We start from the raw sequence: 18,923 nt of genomic DNA, 5'->3' as shown, positions 1-18,923 counted from the left end.
CTACAACATGCTCATTGGTTGTAAAGAATCGCCTGAAGGGCCAAATATCAGAAGCTGTGAAGTGTTGCCTTTTTTTTCCATGCACCATTTAGAATTCTAAATATTTATAAAGAAAAAAAGTGTTTGAGCACATGACTACATGTAATATTCTGTATGATTTAGGCAGATCAAAATACTGATAAGTTAAATAATTATGGATAAAGCAATCCCCAGACTGCTCTCAATCACAATGTGCTCCTGTACCCAATCAAGGGGGCTAGCAGGGTCCACCTCCAACTCTTTGGCTATGTTACCTAAATATTATTGGTAATTGCTACTGTACATCATGTAGAATTCACTATTTCTGCCGCTTTCGCAGGTGAATATTCTAGCACACCACCCGACTTATTCAAAAACCTCATATTATAATAGTATGGCTATTGAGCACTCACCTACGTATCTAAAAAAAAACTAAATCTTCTCCCGATGCACGTGTTGGGATTTCCTAATATCTCCCTCACGAATAAGGTAAGTACTCAAAAAATAAGATGGCAACCAGCACTCCACAAAAAGAAAAAGGTGAACTTTCTGCAATCAGATGGGTTTATTGGAAGAATCACAAGGACAGGAGAATGAGACTATTTCACCCCACAATCAGAAATGTTTTTCAGACAGCCTGTATCCAAACACCTCATCTGACTTTTTAACAGTTCAAATTTCTACTCAATGAGAGAGTAAGTTGAAGTGTGTGTCTTATTATACCTCTGCTCTGCTCTGTTTTTTTGACAGTGACTAAGCCAAGGCCAGCTTCCATATCCTGCATTACCTAAAAGAATGGGAAAAAATACAGTAAGTTATTATGAAGAGTGCATTGGTATTAATGTCACGGGAGACTGGGTTTATTAACACCTTTTTATACCGGGATCATTGTTTGAGCAAAGCGTGGTAAAATAAATTGTAATTTATTTCAGGAATAGACACACAATGTAACACAATTTACAGGGTTAACAAACTTACTGGGAACGGGGCTAACGAATAAATCTATCCTCTAAACGAAATTCACAAAAATGACCTGTGTAAGAGTCCTTTTCTTTGACCGGTAGGTAATCACGAAAGTCCTGGAACTGATTTTGGCATACAATGCCAGCCGTGACCGCTGCGTTCTCAAAAGCCGGACTTAGAATCTTTTCTGAGTTGAAAATCCTTGAAGACGGCTCGTATCTCTTCAGTACAGAGCATCTTTGAATTTGCCGCTGTGGGTTTCGAGCTTGAATCTGCGCTCTTTATTGACTGCAAGTCCCCTTATGGGTTTCAGGGTCTCCTTCACCAACATCTACAGCCTATCAAAGCATGGGAATTTCCCTGTCAGCCAATCACCGATTTTCCGGTATTGAAAAGCCAGGCGGGCACCTTTTCTCAGTCTGTATAGGGGCATGGACCAACTTGGCACCTCTGCCTCTTTGCATACTGAGCCCACCCACTGTCCAGGCTCCACAGAGTCTGGGTTCTGGCAAATGGTGGCCGGATAGCCCTGTGTTAACCCAGGGTATAGGTTCTCAATCAGAACTGCAGTACCCCTCCTGTTCTAACACCTTGGCATCCCTGAGGCTTTCAAGTCAAGACTCCGCACAGATCCAGGCACCAAGCTTGGTAGCCATCTGGTCTGCTTGGAATTCATGACTTGGAAATCCCATAGTTCATTTACAGGTTACCAGTACATTTACTGATTAAATATAATTCTTTAATAAAATATACCGTGTCCTGTCTTGTGTGGTAAAATATATAAGACTCTGTTCTGGTGTCAGGGATGGAGTGAGTGTATATAGTACCTACCCTCACTAGCTTCATACTTGGCACACTTTAGAAAAATTACTTTTAAACCTTTGACACACACGAACCACTCTCAGCTTTATCACTTAGTTGGAGTGCCCCCCTGAACCCCTATACTAGGTGCAGGGTATCTGGACATGTATCTGGGTACCACTCTTTATACTAGGGACCCCTCTGTCAACTAGGGACCCTGTGGGTGATCTCAGGTATACATAAACCCCTCCATGCCCGGTTACCTTGTTTGGAAGATGCTGCAGCAGGAATCCTGGCGGTTCGTCGTAATAGCGCTTTCAGAGTCAGAGTTTGACCGGAGCAATGTGCTTGGCTGCATCCAAGAATCTCACTCGATTCCCGGATCCAATTCCTGGGGTATCCCTTAACCCTGGAACCCCGATACATAGACACATTCTGTAAAGACATTCTCCGACAAACCCACTCTGAAACTTACAGCCTAGAAATCTCCCGATCCCAGTATCCCTGGAAAGGCAAAACACACAGAAATCTTTAACGTCCCATAATTTGCACACAGTCACAGTAATGCATTTAGGACATCTGGGTCCAAGAGCTGACACTCTAGGACCTCAACACACGATTAGGGGTAACCAAGTGGGCAGAACCTTTATTAGTGAGCCTGGTTAACCCCTTCACCGTTACAATTAAGAGCTATCAATTTTTTCCCTTACTCACCCAATAGCGATCCTTTTCACAATAAGACTAACTCAAAATCTGCAAGTTTTTGGCTAAAAAACCATAATGATGGGGGTTGAATTATTTTGCCTACAAAAGCCAACTTAGATTTAAAAAACAACCAGGAACAACATTACTCTTGTCAGTTAGGGGCTCCAATTCACCCCTCAGCTCTTCATTAAGAGTAATTGTAGCACATCTGCCCAACTATTATCTTTCAACCACCGCTCTCTCTCTGCCTCGGTCTCCAACTCTTCCTATCTCTCTCTCTCTCTCTGCCTCGGTCTCTCACTCTTCCTCGCTCTATCTCTGCCTCAGTCTCCCACTCTTCCTCTGTCTCTCTCTCTCATGAACTTCTATTCGGGCAACCATGGCCCAAAAAGGCTCAATTGTCACCATGAGGAGGTGGAGCGCATTTATAAGGCCAGGTTCCCGCTGGCTAATGCAGCGCCCGCTGTGGCGGACTCTGCAGGGACAAGAGCTGCCCCTCAATAGGGCCAGGCCCGCTGCGAGGGGCAGCCGCCGTGCTGCGCGGTGAGTATTTCTAGCCTGCAAGAAAATTGTGGAGAACTAGCGACGGAGCGCTAGGCCATGCCCCCGGCGGTTCAGCCAATGAGGGCAAACCTGCCGGGTGAGGTCACGGTCACGCCCTCATCACGCCCCGTCATGCCCCCCCATGTCTTTCCCCCTGCAGCACTCTGCAGACCGGGGAATTCGGCTGCACGTGCCTCTAGCCTCGCAGGCGCATGTGCAGCGCAGGCACTGGGGCCGTAGCCTAAGGGTTTATACGTGACTCTAACAAGATAAATACTTCTTTGCATACTAATTGACATGTTGACAAGTAACTATAATGCACAAAGAACCCACTGCTAAAATCCATGGCATCACAGCATAATTGAAGAATTAGGCAATAAAAATAAAGCTTTTTCTTTTTTTAAATGAACATTTTATACTGTATCAACCTTTAGGGAATCTAGCCAAAATAATGACCGATTCAACAAAAGAAGTTGTTACTCCATGTTCGGTTTTATCCGGTGCACTTTCTGACTTTTTACAGTGCTGTCAGAATCACAAATGCATTTACAAATTGTGCTTCGCAAGATAAACACTTTAATATATAAAATAATGTCAATAATCTAAATATATGTGACCCTTACCCGTATATGCTTCCTCATATAAATGTGGCTCAGCATAATGAGAATGGGCTAAATTATTGCGATTTAGAAAGATATGTTGCAATACGATCTGGAGAAATACACAATGTGACAGAAAATGTTAATTTGCAGACATTGATTCTTGCTTACTTACTTGCATACATTTATAATTTACATTTGACACATGATATACTGTTTGAATTAATAGTAATGGGTGAACTGGTGAAAAAGTCACTTTAAGTTACCTTGTTTACACCTGACTGATTCACACTACTGCCTACTCACTGTATCATAAATATATTTGCAAAGATACCTATAATTAAGGTTTTCCTATCACCATTTTAAGTTAACAAAGTGTTGATTGAAATGTAATTATACAGGTGTTAAATATTTTTAAATATGTGTGCCTATAAATGTAGTTATTATAATAAATTTGTTTTAAGAGACGTCTAATCTTTGGCATTGTGGTTTTCTAATTACGAATGGATTTGAGCTACATTATACAGATGCAGTGGACATTATTTTAAGAAATCACGGCGCCGTTTTCGTGTGCGCTGCTGTACTCCACGCGGCATGAACAACGCCAATCGCCCAAGACACACGTGTTTATCACGGTTGCTTTGTTTGAATTTCATGGATTGTGTGCAATTAAATGCAATGGAATTAATTAATTGTAATGTGTACAGTACTGTGATACTGTGCTACTGTGTCAATTTCAGGTATTTAAAAGTCACAACACTAAAATGCCATTTTATGCACTCGCCTGCACTCGCGTCTTAAGGCGGTAAGGTTGGAAGCAATCCCGCGCCATGACATGGGTATTCCGAGGTATACACCGCGAGAGGTGTTAAAATAATGGCCGCTGCATCTGTAACAATGTGCTGCTGAGTGACTTCTAATATTTTATTTGTAATGGCAACTGTCCTGTTTAAGATTAATTGCAGTTCAGTTCTAAATTATTATATAAATAATTACATTGTATTTCTTGATAAAACGAAGTACAGACTGATATTTGTTTTTTCTTCAAGAAAATCAGCTGGGCATTGAAAAGCTTTCCTCACCGATAACATTTTTTTTCCCTACGGTAAATCCCAGAGGAGTAGACGGCTAACTGTATTTCTGAGATAATTGTATCTTTAAATAAAAACAAAACACAAATATGACCAAACACACAACTTACATCAAACAAGTAAACATAAACATACACAGCGTACATTAAACAAGTTAACAGTCATAGGGACAGTAACATTTACTTTTCACACACGCAGTGTACAGTACAGTAATAATGTTGCTTTCAATTCTTGTTCCCAGAATGCTTCTTAGCTATGTTAATAAAGTCTTTATGTGCCTGCTTATAAAAGTTGCCACCATTCCCATTAGAAAGTCTCTGTTTATTCATCAAACATTTACTGACAGTGACTGCTGGGAGCAGCTTCACATTTCCACTCCATTACACGTTTGTGGCATAAAGTACATTAATTATAGATATATTACAATATTCAACTCATTGAGGAAAAATTAGATGATCAAGGCTCATTTTCTTTGACAATAAGCAAGTTAATGAAAATACTAATTACCTGATGATAAAGTGAAGCCTTCAGGATGGAATGCTTAGCATCTGTAAAAGTGCCTGGCAAATGCAGCATACAAAATTAGACAGAAGTGCTCGCTGTCTAAAGGGTTGATGCAGAGGTCTTCAAGTGACCTTTTATTGCATATTTGGATATATGCATATTAAATCAGTGACTCTGTAACCATTTTACGACAAATTGGCCAGAATTATGATAATCATAATATTTTCCTTATGTATCACTGCTCATGTACAAAGTGCTATGCATAGAATTGTAGAGGCACAATCAGTCCCTGCCCACTAGAGCTACCACCTAATATTGGTGTTTGAGACGCAGTGAGATAAAGAGCCATCATTGAGCCACTCTCTCAGCCACTCTCTCAGTCACTCTCTCAGCCCAAGAGAGATAAAACAACAACTTCCAAGATAGGTAGAAATACTAAGTAACAATTTACAGCACAGTGCTGATTTGACACATTGTGAATTAATATAGGTATTCAAATGAAAAATTGGCACAACTTGTTATGTTAGCTGTTGTTAGATATGAATGAATTACTACTCAACAGTAATTTTTCTGTTTAATAATGAATAACTACACAGTATTATGTCTTGACTAACAAGAAAACCTAGACTTATTGCATCAATTTTATTCCTGATGCATCTTCCTGTTTTTTAAGAGATAACAGTATCAAAGTTATAGATTTCATATCAGTTTAAAATAAATGTCACCAAGAAATGGTTTTATAGCGCATCAAAACTATTCTATTACTATTTAACAAAGTAATGTATAGCTCAAATTAAAACCTACTACATTATTTGTGAATTCCTTTGGTTCAAAATTAAATTATGTTTCATTATCAGGAATAGAACTTTTTAGACATGTTTTACCCTTTCTTTAAAAATTGTTATATTTATTTAATCAATAATGAAATAATTAATTAAAATTTGTGTTTTCACAGCTGCATAATACTTTTGTGTACATGTAAAGCAGAGAAAAAACAATATGGAAATGAAAATATATAATTGAATCTACTGTATATTATTATGAGACCTATGATTATTTCACATACAAACAGGATAAGCTACTTTGTAAATTATGCTACGGCGCTTTTTATGCACCAACATGTCATACAGTGTTTTCTCCTGTATGGGCTTTTGAGATTGCAGAGGGTATCTTCATCAGATGTGATCAGATGTGATCTCTAAAGTACAGTGTGTATATATATATATATATATATATATATATATATATAGTGCAGAATAAATGAGTTCTTCAGTATTACGTGATACCTTTTTTATTGAACTAACAATTTATGTCATAGGACAAGCTTTCGAGAGTTCTCCTCTCTTCTTCAGGTCGAGCAATACTGATATACACAGGAATCTATGGCTAAAACAGTGTAGAGAGAAAAAAAAACAGATATGTACGGTGTGTACAGTATATAGGGTGAAGGAAACCTAAAACAATTCCACGAGTCCCTGAACTCATTCCATCCATCAATTAAACTCAAAATTGATTATTTGGCAAACCTAGTAAACTTTCTAGATACTTTTTTTTTTGATTATCCATTGGAGTGCTGCCTCTGATTTCGTTTCAACGCGGTATCGTATTGCCTATTATATTCTACAGGATTTGCACCCACTATATTGACTATTTTGATGAGTGCCTGCTATTCCTTGCTTTATTTATATATATATATATATATATATATATATATATATATATATATATATATATATATATATATATATATATATAAATCAGATAATAACGGTTATGGTGTCTTGGTAACCACAATATAGTTTTTTGATTATCCATTGGAATGCTGCCTCAGATTTCGTATTGCCTATATATATGTGTGTGTGTGTGTGTGTGTGTGTGTGTGTGTGTGTGTGTGTGTGTGTGTGTGTGTGTGTGTGTGTGTGTGTGTGTGTGTGTGTGTGTGTGTGTGTGTGTGTGTGTGTGTGTTAATTACAACAGGGGTCTTCATTTGTGAATGAGGTGTTCAGAAGATTAGCCTGCTAAAGCTGAGGTATTTATCCATGAATGTACTGTAGGGAAGATACTGTAAGTAGTTTACTGTAGACACCTCTCCCAAATATGCTGTAAGTGTTAAAAGTTTCCATAGTGAGTCTGGAATCCCAAGTCCTGATTCAAGCAATTTTTCCTGCAGTCCGAAATACTGATGCATTTCAATTATCATGTCCTTCTGCCCTGGAATCTATTTTTCTAATAATTCTAGTGTTATTTCTGTGTACGGGTTTTTTAACCACTTTGGCAGTAAAGAGGCTTGGATCTGAAGCCCTTTAATATTTGTATCATACCGCAAATAATTGTATATGACATCATGAATTAAGTTTAAATAACTGTGTTAGTCCAATTGCAACAGTGCAGAGTAAATGAGTACTTCACTATTTGGTGATACCTTTTTTATTTGGACTAACATTCAATATTATAAGACAAGCTTTCAAGAGTTCTGTATGTGAAAATAATAACAACCAATGACAACCAATATTTTATCCTGCTAACTGCTGCATATAAACAAAACATGCGAGGCATGAGAACACATGTAGAGAAAATGTGTGCCATAGTGGAAGCTACTCTTATGTCTTTTGCACAGAATAGTATTTCTAGTTAGCAGAAATAAACAGACACTTTAAAAAAGACAACAACAATACTAGGTATAACACTTCACCATGGAAGTCCTTATAAAAGGTAAAACAAATTGTACAATAGAATACATCCAAATGATGACCACCATTAAGCCTTTCTCAGTGACTGCCCTGCACCTCTGCAATGCCCTTCCCCTCAATACCCGACTAGCACCCTCTCTATCCACCTTTAAGACCCACCTTAAGACACAATTGCTTAAAGAGGCACTATTATGTATTATGTGGATAATACTGGACACATGATACATAAAACTTGGCCCCCTGCAGATGCACTTACCAGAATTCCCTCCTACTGTCTCAGTACGTTCTCCCTACCTACCAATTAGATTGTAAGCTCCTCGGAGCAGGGACTCCTCTACCTTAATGTCACTTCTATGTCTGAAGCACTAATTCTCATGACCTGTTATTTATATTATTTCTTATTTATATGATTACCATGTGTATTACTACTGTGAAGCGCTATGTACATTAATGGCGCTATATAAATAAAGACATACTGTACAATACAATACAATACAATGACCATACCACACAGGAATATTGTCACCAAAGGAAAGCAATACCAGCCAACCAATGCACACAAAAACACTGCACACAACTACAAGAGATCACGCCAATTTATGACTGCTTCACTTTTTTAAATGACACATATGTGCAAACCACTGCCACAAAAATATTTCCGAGAAAGGCGAGAATCGAAACAAACATTTTATTTACTACAATTTATGAGAGGCCTGAAAAAACAATTTATAAACACACAAAAATATGCCAACAGTCATGGGGAGTGACTGTGGGGCTGGAGTCCAGTGGCTGGGACAGGCTAGAAATCAGGTAAAAATGGTCAGGGAAAAGTAAGGTAAGAGGCAGGTGGCAGGAAGGTAATGATGGTCAGTAAATAGGCAGAAATGCAGAATAGCAACCGGTAGGTACAGGTGGTCAGTACAGGCAGAGGTCAGGGCTGGAGGCAGACAAGCAGGAAACGATGGGCAGTAGCAGGCAAAGGTCAGGCCTGGAGAGAGGCAAATATGGAGAGGTCATAAAAGGGTCTGGTAACAGCAACAGCAAAATAGCAAAAGCAAAGTGACAGTGAGCTTGAGTACTGGAGAAAACCTCAATAAACAGGCACAGGTAACTGCTCCCAGAGTGTCACTTGGAACGTCCGTCTGGTGACTTGCTTGAAAGTTAAGCAGCTTTGGTGTGGAGGAGGTGATAGTCCACAATCACACTTGCAGACAGCTGCTCTGTGTGATCGACGGCAAGCCGCCAGGCAATGACGGCCTTCAGCTGGATCAAACGCTACTCGTCTTAGTGAACAGGACCCACTGTAACTTGAGGGATTGATCTAAATGCCTAGAGATAACCTTTTCTAGGTGGGGGATCAACCGTGTATATTTAATCCTATGTGTTTCATAGTACAGGGCTACTTCTTCAGGGATAATTTGTTATAAACCAACAGAGTATTTATACCCCATGATCACTTCTGATTGGCTACATGGGATATCACGCATCTCCAATCACATCTTTCATTGGCACAAACATGCACCTGAATGAATAATGAAGCTAAACATATTTCTGTGGGGTGGCTGCATGAAACTTCCAACCTAACCATTCAAATGGAGAAGTTAACACATTACTAGTACTTAAGACACAATATTCCTAGCACTATCTATGTCATAACATTTATTAAAACAACAATTCAAATACACATGCCAGTGATGAGAGGAGCTCTGGAATAAAATAAAAAATCAGTTAGCACATGATTGAACAGGAAGATAAATCATGTATGTTATTAGCACATATCACCACACTTGGATGATATAAATGAGGTAGGACATAGCACAGGAAAAACAGTATGACAAATAGGATCTTAATTGTACAATGATAATTCATAGAGACACCATACATCTATCTCATCATTAAGTCCCTTGGGGACCAGGGTGTCAAGTTTTTTAATCCAGAATGTCTCCTGGATGGAGATATCTTTAACTCTATCCCCTCCCCTCCTATTCCGTGGGAAGTGTTTAATCCCCTTAAAAGTTAGTGAGGATGGATCCTTGTCATGGTATAGAGCAAAATGACGACATAAGCTGTGTTTTTGAAGGGGCATTTTTTATATTGGTGTACCTGAATGCGAATTAGGTCTAGCTGCAGCTAAGGGACAGGTGCTGGCATTAGATAATCAGCAATCAGAGAAGAGTGGTGAGCACATAAAAAAAAAATGATAAGCAGAAATAATGTGTGACCACAGGTATTGACACACACACAAGGGGATGGCAGGGTATAATAAAAATGCTAATAGTAGCTCAACTCACACGGGCATGTGTGAGCCCCTCCTATCAAAGTTTCTTTCAGCTCTTGCCTCAGAAAATGATCCCTGTTACATCGGGGATGAACAGTTTATTCTCACGGGATAATCCCCCTTGAGAAATACCAAACATGAGGCGACAGTCACAAGATGTATGAAGAAATAGGTAGTTTATTCAAACATAAAAGTAAGCATAAAGATCTTACATCAAAGTACAACACTGTCAACCTCCGTGTCCACTTGGTAAGCACCGCCAGGAAACCCCCTGTTCGTGCGTCCGGTCGCAGGGCCTATGACTCGGGCCTGCCTCAGGGACTACGGTGGCTTTGGGTGTCAAAACAGAATGATGCAGCTCCACCAACACAGGATTACACATTTCGCGAATGTATCACTTCGTCAGATCCTGTTGGTGGTGTGGTCAGAGGCTCTCCTTATACCTGACACTTGCATTAGATAATCAGAAGCCTTCAGAGAACTCCTGCAGAAAACAAGCAGCAGACAACAGTAGTCACGGGTGGCAGATCGGAAGAAATTCAGGCTAGGAGTTAAAGACACCAGACCCGGAAGGAATATTTTCGTCCGTATCCCAGGACCTCTCTTCTGAGTGGTAGCCCATCCATTGGACCATGTATTATAGTTTTCCTCTGAACAAAACTGGAATCTATGATCTTCTCGACCAGGAATTTTTCTTCGCCGTCAATCTGAACGTGGTCAGGAGGAGCAAGGATGCGCTCAGGTAAGGGATTTTGCTGAAACGGTTTTTAGCAAGGAAGTATGGAAAACTGGATTGATGTTCATGATGTTGGGAAGTTCTAGGTGGTATGAGACAAGGGTTCACCTCGGCAGAAACCTTTAAAGGGTCCACAGATTTTTGTCCCCACTTCATAGTTGGGATCTTCAACTGTAAGTTCTTTGTTGAGCTAGACCTTATCTCTATACGAACCATGGGGATCTGCCTGTGGTGTTCATTTTCAAAAAAAATGTATAGTGCTCCTTAGCCTCCCGAAGGGTGTTTTTTTAAATCTTTTGTAAGGAAGGAATTATTTCTGTGATCGTAGGGATGGGAACAGAGATCGGAAGACGGGGAAGGAAGGTGGGGTGGAAATCGTAATTTGAAAGGATAGAGCTTTGTTGGGTTGAGATATCCTGAGAATTGTTGTAGGAAAACTCAGCAAGGTTCAAGAAGTTGACCCAGTCATCCTGGAGGTGACAGGCAAGGCAGCACAGGTACTGCTCTAATGTCTGATTTGTACTCTACATTTGGCTGTTAGACTGCAGTGGAGGGAAGATTCAGATTGAATCCCAAGGTGGAAAAAAAAGGTTCTTCAGAATCTCAAGGTAAACTGTACCCCCTATCAGATACGATGTCATAGGGACCCATGCTCAGCAGTCTGGTCTACTGTAGGGATGTCCTTGGCAGCAATGAAGTGACCCATTTTAAAGAGCCATTCTACTACCACCAGGGTGGTATTGTTTCCCCTGGATGGGGGAATCTCCACATTTAAATCCATGGCGATCGATCCCCAAAGATGTAAATCACAGGAAGAGGCAATAGCAAGCCCAGAGGGGACGCATGAGGGGTCTTGTTCCTGGCATAGTTTTCACAGGAAATCACAAACATGGAAGTCTTGAGAAAGTTTGGGCCAACAAAAAGAGCAGTAGACAAGTTTCTGTGTCTTGTGGACACCTGGATGGCCAACAGGTTCTGAATCGTGCATGAGTTGCTGGATTTCTAATCTTACTTGTTCAAGAAGGAGCAGTCAGTCTTGGAAGCATCAGAAGCCATCCTGCAGAGCCATAGAGTATTGTTTAGAAATGTATCACTGAAATAGGCTCCCTTAATCTGTGTGAGATCAGAGAAAACGGTGACTCCGGGAAAATGTCTTTCCGGTGGAATGGCCTCTTCATGTTCAGGACATGAAGAAGAGTAAGGAAACCCTGGTTAGATCATCTGCTTTCCAATTCTTAGAACCAGGGCGGTATAAAATGAGGACATTGAATCATAAAAAGCTTAGGGCCAATGATATATTGTCGACAGGCAGTTTTTTTTTGATCGGATAAATTCCAAGTTTCGGTGATCAATAAGTATGGTAACTGAGTGATAGGTTTGTCATGATAATATCAAGAGATATTATATATTTTAATCAATCTAGTGCTTCAGGGGATAATGTGGTTACCGGTTGTTTTAAAAATACAGTATATTGGGTTTAGACAGGTCAAGACTCTTTCTGGGTCTATCCAAAGCTTCAAAGAGGATTTAATTGGATTTATGGCCCACATAAGATGTGTTGTATGGGGGTGATGAGATTAGGGAAGTTGTTTTGCAAGAAATAGGATAAAAATATTGCTTTCTTGACATCTTTATAAACAGGATCCTTTTATGGTAACCTTCAAAGCATTCTCTGGAGCGTTCAGCAAGGTTCAGGTGGCGTGGCTAAGAAGGCATTCCACACAAGAGTGAATTTATTAAATATAAGACTATCCAGTGGTAACCTCGATTCTAAAGTATAAAGTTCAGAAATTTGTAATCGGTGCAAGAAGACGCATGTAGTGAGGCCAGACACGAGAATTATAGAAGGTAGTCAGGGACAGATATCCATTTGTCATTCAACTTTAGGAGCAAGATGGTCATAATTAGTCTCGTAAACGTCCATCATAATCACCTGAATCTATTGATATTACTTGTGTGTATATAAGTATTAGAGAAAGGAAGTTATGTGTGTTTATGTATTTGGGAAATATTTAAACATTTTTTTTTAAGGAGTTATTTTTCTATGTCTTAGAACCGTCAACCTAGTAGCTGATTTATGACGGTGGGGGGGGGGGGGTAGCTTATGTAGTTTCAATGGGAGAAGAATGGTATGTAGGGCTTGCCCTGGAGTTATGAAATGAGAATTCAACAGAGGTGTGTATTGGACCAAACGTGAATGTTGATATTTCTATGCCAGTGACCTCTCTGGGAAAAACCCTGACACATGGTAACATAATGTATAGGGATTTCTGTTTGATGCTTTATCCTATTTTAAAAAATTGCTGTGCATTTACTGTACTTGTATGTTCTTGTAATTATCTTTTTCTGTAATCTGAAGCATTGTATATGTATTAAATAATTATTTCATAAGTATGCTTTGGGGCTCTGAATAAACTGTTGCACACTCTGGAGAGAGTATTTACATTTTTGGACACATTTTGCTACAACAGATTTTTGTACGTTCAGTGCATAGTTTTTTCTATAATAAACAGGGACCTGAGACCCTGGCAAGTATCTATTAAATACATATGTTGCATATTTCTTGGGTGGTGGAAGTGGATATATCTGATTGCAATTGAGTAAGAGGTTAATATTAACTCATTTAAAGTACCTTACACAGGAGAAAGGTGAGTTGGCTAGAGAAGCTGTGTGTATTAACCCTGGTTGCCTACGTGATCTAAGTCATGTGCTTACTTGTGTGCTGTTCGTGACAGATGGTATATGAGAACAGATTGAGGAGAGATATTGTTCATTTGAGGGACCTTTGCAAAGGTGAAAAGTAAGCCAGCTTGTTACTGCACCGACACACTTTATTCGAGCAAATACCCAGTATGTACCTGGCAGATACCTGGAATGCGCCGCTCCTCACCTCTGACAAGCCCCGTTGCGTTTGCCTTCCCAGCCTGGGTTCATGCCTGGCTGACGGGCGGCTGATCTGTTAAATGATAATGATTAGGATTTAATAGGCTGCAATGCTTCGCGTGTCTACCAGATGGCATAAATTCATGAATTGTAATGCAGTATATATATATACTGTGCAGTATTGCAGCCAGCGGGAATAAAATGCTTCAATCCCTGCCTGGAAAATACCTCAATGCACTCGGGCAGAAAACAGTCACAAACCTCAATACACCCGGGTATACCCGAATTCGTGGGACTAGCCGAGCTCGAATAAAGTGTGTCGCCAGTGTAGCTGTGTATTAACCCTTGTCCCATATGCAGGTCATGTGCTCACAGGTATGCCATATGTGACATGACTCCTTCTAATTGATGTGTAATTCAGAAAATGTGACTTTAATGGCCAAGAGTTCCTTGTTCCCATAGTCACAGTTCTTCTGTACTGATGACATTTGGTATGAATAAAATGTGCAAGGGTGGAGGAGCATCTTAGTCCAATTCTTTGTGAAAGGATTGCTCCAATTGCAGAGTCAGTAGCTACAATGGAAGTTCAGGGTTAGCATGGATGAGGATGTGAGCAGAGGTAAAGTAAACTTTAGTCACGCAAAGGCTGAATTAGCTTTTGGTGTCCACTTGCACGAGGCATCTTCTTGGGGGAGTTGAGTAACAAGAGTAATTAAACCAGAAAAATGTTTTATGAAACATCTAAGAAAATTGCAAAGCCCACAAATCTCTGAACATCCTTCTCATTCTGGGAATTGGCCATTACACAACCACCTGAATGTTATTAGGATCCATACTCAAACATTCAGGGGAGATTATATACCCGAAGAATTGCATGCAGGTCTTTTCAAATTCACATTTCTCTAGCTTACAGTAATTGATGTCTATGGAGAATTCCATGACAACTTGGACTTATTTTGAAGATCTTTAAATTGCCTGAATAAATCAGTACAATCCAGATAAGCATCCACAAATTGATCCAGGAGATCTTGAAGAGCCTTGTTGATGACATGCTGAAAATTGGCTGTAGAATTGCATAGAACAAAAGGCATGACCAACTATTTATTGTGCCCATAGCAGCTTCGGAAGACAATTTTCCACTCATCCCCTAGTTGAATACAAACTAAATTGTAAGCTCAGCGAAGGTCAAGCTTGGAAAAAAAATCTTGGCAAATCTTAATTTCTCCAGAAGCTCTGAAATCTACGATAGTGAATATCTATTTTTAATAGGGATTTGATTTCCTGAAAGTCAATGAAAGTGTGTAAGCAGACATCTTGTTTTCCAACAAAGAAGATAGCAGCACCAGCAGGTCAACTAGAGCAGGGGTGCACCAACTTTTTAGTCTGTAATCCCCTGCTTTCTCTCCCCCCTGCTTGTGCCACCCCTTTACCTGTTTGCTGGCATTTTCTTATGTCATGATGTCATGTTACATTGCATTGCCATGGCAACACAACATCATGTGACCCTGTAGCATCATTTGCTGCTGCGCTGCCATGGCAACACGTCACCAGCTTCGCCTCGGGCCTTCAACTCTTCTAGCCAGGGCATTATTCGCCAGTAATACCCTGTTCTTCGGGGATTATTACTTAATTATTGTTCTTTAGTCTTGGGATTGCTTAATTTCTTCTAATTTCCTCAGTAAATGCTGAGTCTTCTGATCATTTCTTATCCTGTTCTTTGTTAGAGATTCCTCCAGATGTTTCTGCGCCTTCAACTTCAATCTTCATAAGTTCTTCATAATTGTGTGTTAAATTGTCCCCATGCATTTTGAGCATGCGGAACCAATTTTCAGCTCTAATTAAACTTATCTACCATTATAAAAAAATAAATAATTATATATATATATATATATATATATATATATATATATATATATATATATATATGTAGAGGTATCAGTACCGTGTTAGCCGAGCTTCAATAATCAAAAAATAAATAGATGATACCGGGGGAAGGAACAGCACAGATAACATTCCAAGAGACACTGTTTTTAAGTATACCTTTTGCTTCATTCATTGTAACATCGCCGGAAGAAGAGATCAGTGTATCTCGAAAGCTCGCACAAATAAAAGCATTTCGTTAGCCACAGAACGGTATCATCTATTTATTTTTTGATTTTATATATATATATATATATATATATATATATATATATTGGTAGGGCCATGGGTGTTAATCTTGAGAATAGATCGAACAATATCATATTTAAAACGAGATGGAAAAGTACCAGTGCAAAGAAATAAGTGAGGATCGGAGCCAGAGTAAAAGCGAGAGGTTTAAGGAGATGGGAGGGAATAGTGTCCAGTCGGTATGTGGTTGAGGTTGAGAAGAGCAGCTGAGACACTTTTTCCTCTTTCATTTCTGACAACATTCAGCCCCTTTCTACTATATAGTAAATTCTCTATAAAATGTATTATCTTTTAGATTCCAATCCCTTTTCCATAGATTTTTAAAAGGCTATTATAGCCGTGCAGCAATCCAAATATAGGAATATTCTGAACAAAAGGACATTATATGATCATCTTTTTTCCTGATATCTGTATGAACTGGCTGAAATATTACAAATTATTGCATTATAATATAGTACAAGTTTGATTTCTTATCTACACAGCATGTGTTTTTCTTGAAATACAAGAGGAAGATTCAGCACAATGTAAAAAGTTTGAATTGGAAACGCTGTGTAATTATTATTGATGTGGTCTATTGATCTGAAATATAACTGTGATCTGGGAAAGTGGAGTCATATCCTTTCTCTATAAGTTTGACTCTTTGTGATGCTCTTGGGTATATCACTTCATTTATGTGAGCCCTTTGTCTCCTAAGTGTTACCTCCTATCATCAGAGAGAATAAGATCAGTGCAATTCCAATCCTTTTAAGTGCGTCTGCATAATATCTGTTTTTTTTATTATACAAGACTTCACAGTATTATAAAATGTGAAATGAGCAGCAGAAGAATAATATCGAAATAAAAAGAGGTACCATAGACTAAAAATTACCAAGCAATGGAGTTTTTCATATTTTACTTAAAATGTACATGATTTCTAAGTAATTTTGCTCACATTCAAATATTCTAGAAGCCAATTTGATGGTTACATTCCTATGACTAAGCATCTAATTACTTATTTTTTTTTATTTACTCATAGTGCTTTACAATATGAACAACATAATTATGAACATTTTAATTTAAAATAACCTTAATATTGATGCAGAGATGTACAGTAGCAGTGCAACCTTTATGTGGATTTCCCCATTCATTAAAAAAAAAAAAGACAGTTGGAAACAACATCTTAAGCAATAGTTAACGTATTGAACAATAATGATTACGGGTGGGCACTTTCACTGATGTTTTGGTTCGAAAAAAATTATCGTGTCTTAGACATGGTTTAGATTCTAAAAATGTTTCGTAGTCTAGTTTTGACAAAACTCAATTTGTTTGATTTTAGTGCGGGGGGGAAGGAATATTGAAGCATGATAATGCTTGCATATTATAATGCTGAAAAATGTCAAATCGTTTAAAAAGATATGGCAAGACAAACCTTGTGATGGGCACTTGGACGGGTGTTCTAATTTGGGTTCTAATTCATTTTTGAGTTTTGGTTCTTAAAATCTTGTGTTTTGGTTTTCTGTTTGGATTTAGAACTTACGGTTCTCGTAGGTTCTGGTTTCCTACACCCATTTTTTGCCAATACCTAATAATAACTATAACAACACATCTCTAGATAACATTTATGAGAGTGAAACCATTTCTATCATGAAAATGCTTTCTTTCTTGTATGAATAAGCAGATTTAAGCTACCTTATATTGCTGCGTCTAATTTGCCTTTAATATCAGATGTGCCTTATTGATTTCTTCTGTGTATGTTTTCATTCTGAATAATTTAGAAGCACAATTTTTTTCCATTACAGTCAATAACAAGAACAAATTTTGAGGATAATCAATTGCGCCTTGCCTGACAATTACTAGTGTTGATATCCCCTGAAGTGATGAAGCAGGAAAGCTAGGGGATAGTATGACACAACATTTAATCACTACTACCATCAGATGTATCAACAGTGGTTTTGTGTTGGAAGCCTAAATCCATATATAATGTCTATAACAAGTTCTAATTGTTCTCGCTTTTATCTTTCAATCATACATTATGATATAAAGGCCGCACAACAAAGGTCTAAGGCACTTCAAGTCCTATCTTAAATTTTATTTTACACTGTGGCCATAGTGACACATACACATGTCATTAAGAAATACTACATTGGCACAAACGGAATGTAACAATTACATTAATTGTAACAGGTTGTAAAAATAATCATTCAAAAACCCGCACATACTAGTGAGTCCATATTTGTTTTTTTGGGGGGGTAGTAAGCTACCAATGTACCAAGTTTGAGTTATTCAACATAAAGCTAACAGTTTTTCAGCTGTGAGAATATTACTAGTTGTTATATTTTTATTTATAATATTGGCATTTTTTCTCCGAATTAGAAGCATATCACACTCGGTGGATTTGAGATGAAAGTAACTGGAGTAGAGAAGAAAGGTGAACATTTGCAAATCACTGGAGCTTTTTATACTTCTACCTCAAAGTGCTTTGACCCTGAAGAGGGTAAAGTCTCAAGATGAAAACATCTGCCTTCCCAGACATTTTATGAATAAAGTAACATAGTAGATGAGGTTGAAAAAAGACATATGTCCATCAAGTTCAACTTATGTTAAATTTAGACAAAATATACTTACTACACTTACCTACCTAATTACAATATTTTTATCCAGTGGAAGGAAAACAAACCTCCCAATTAAACATTATCCAGTGAGGTCTCATAAGGAGAAAAATTAAATTCCTTCCTGACTACAATAATGGTAATCAGATTTCTCTCTGGATCAACATCCTTCCTGTATGTACATATTTGGTATATCCATGTATACCTTTCCTTTCTAAAAAATATGTCCAACCTCTTTTTGAAGATATCTATTGTATCTGCCATCACAGTCTCCATGAGTAATGAATTCCACGTTTTAAATGACCTACTGTAAAGAACCCCTTCCTTTTTGCTGGTGAAATCTCCTTTTTTCAAA

At 38.5% G+C, this 18,923-nt stretch overlaps 1 long non-coding RNA gene across 5 annotated transcripts in view; it reads right to left on the bottom strand.

Moving 5' to 3' along the window:
- LOC142491073 (uncharacterized) overlaps positions 1 to 18,923 on the bottom strand; it is a 258,366-nt gene that overhangs the window by 168,839 nt on the left and 70,604 nt on the right. For 2 of the 5 annotated variants that reach the window (XR_012800258.1, XR_012800262.1), the window contains one exon: positions 3,656 to 3,741. The exons of the other annotated variants lie outside the window; for them this stretch is intronic. This is a non-coding gene — a long non-coding RNA (uncharacterized LOC142491073). Of the gene's footprint in view, positions 1 to 3,655; positions 3,742 to 18,923 lie in introns of those variants that run through there. 5 annotated transcript variants of the gene reach the window in all.

The sequence above is a fragment of the Ascaphus truei genome, chromosome 3 (genome assembly GCF_040206685.1).
Source record: "Ascaphus truei isolate aAscTru1 chromosome 3, aAscTru1.hap1, whole genome shotgun sequence".
Classification (NCBI taxonomy): domain Eukaryota; kingdom Metazoa; phylum Chordata; class Amphibia; order Anura; family Ascaphidae; genus Ascaphus; species Ascaphus truei.
The sequence above is the reverse complement of the archived record's forward strand: the minus strand, read 5'-3'. Positions and strand labels throughout refer to the sequence as shown.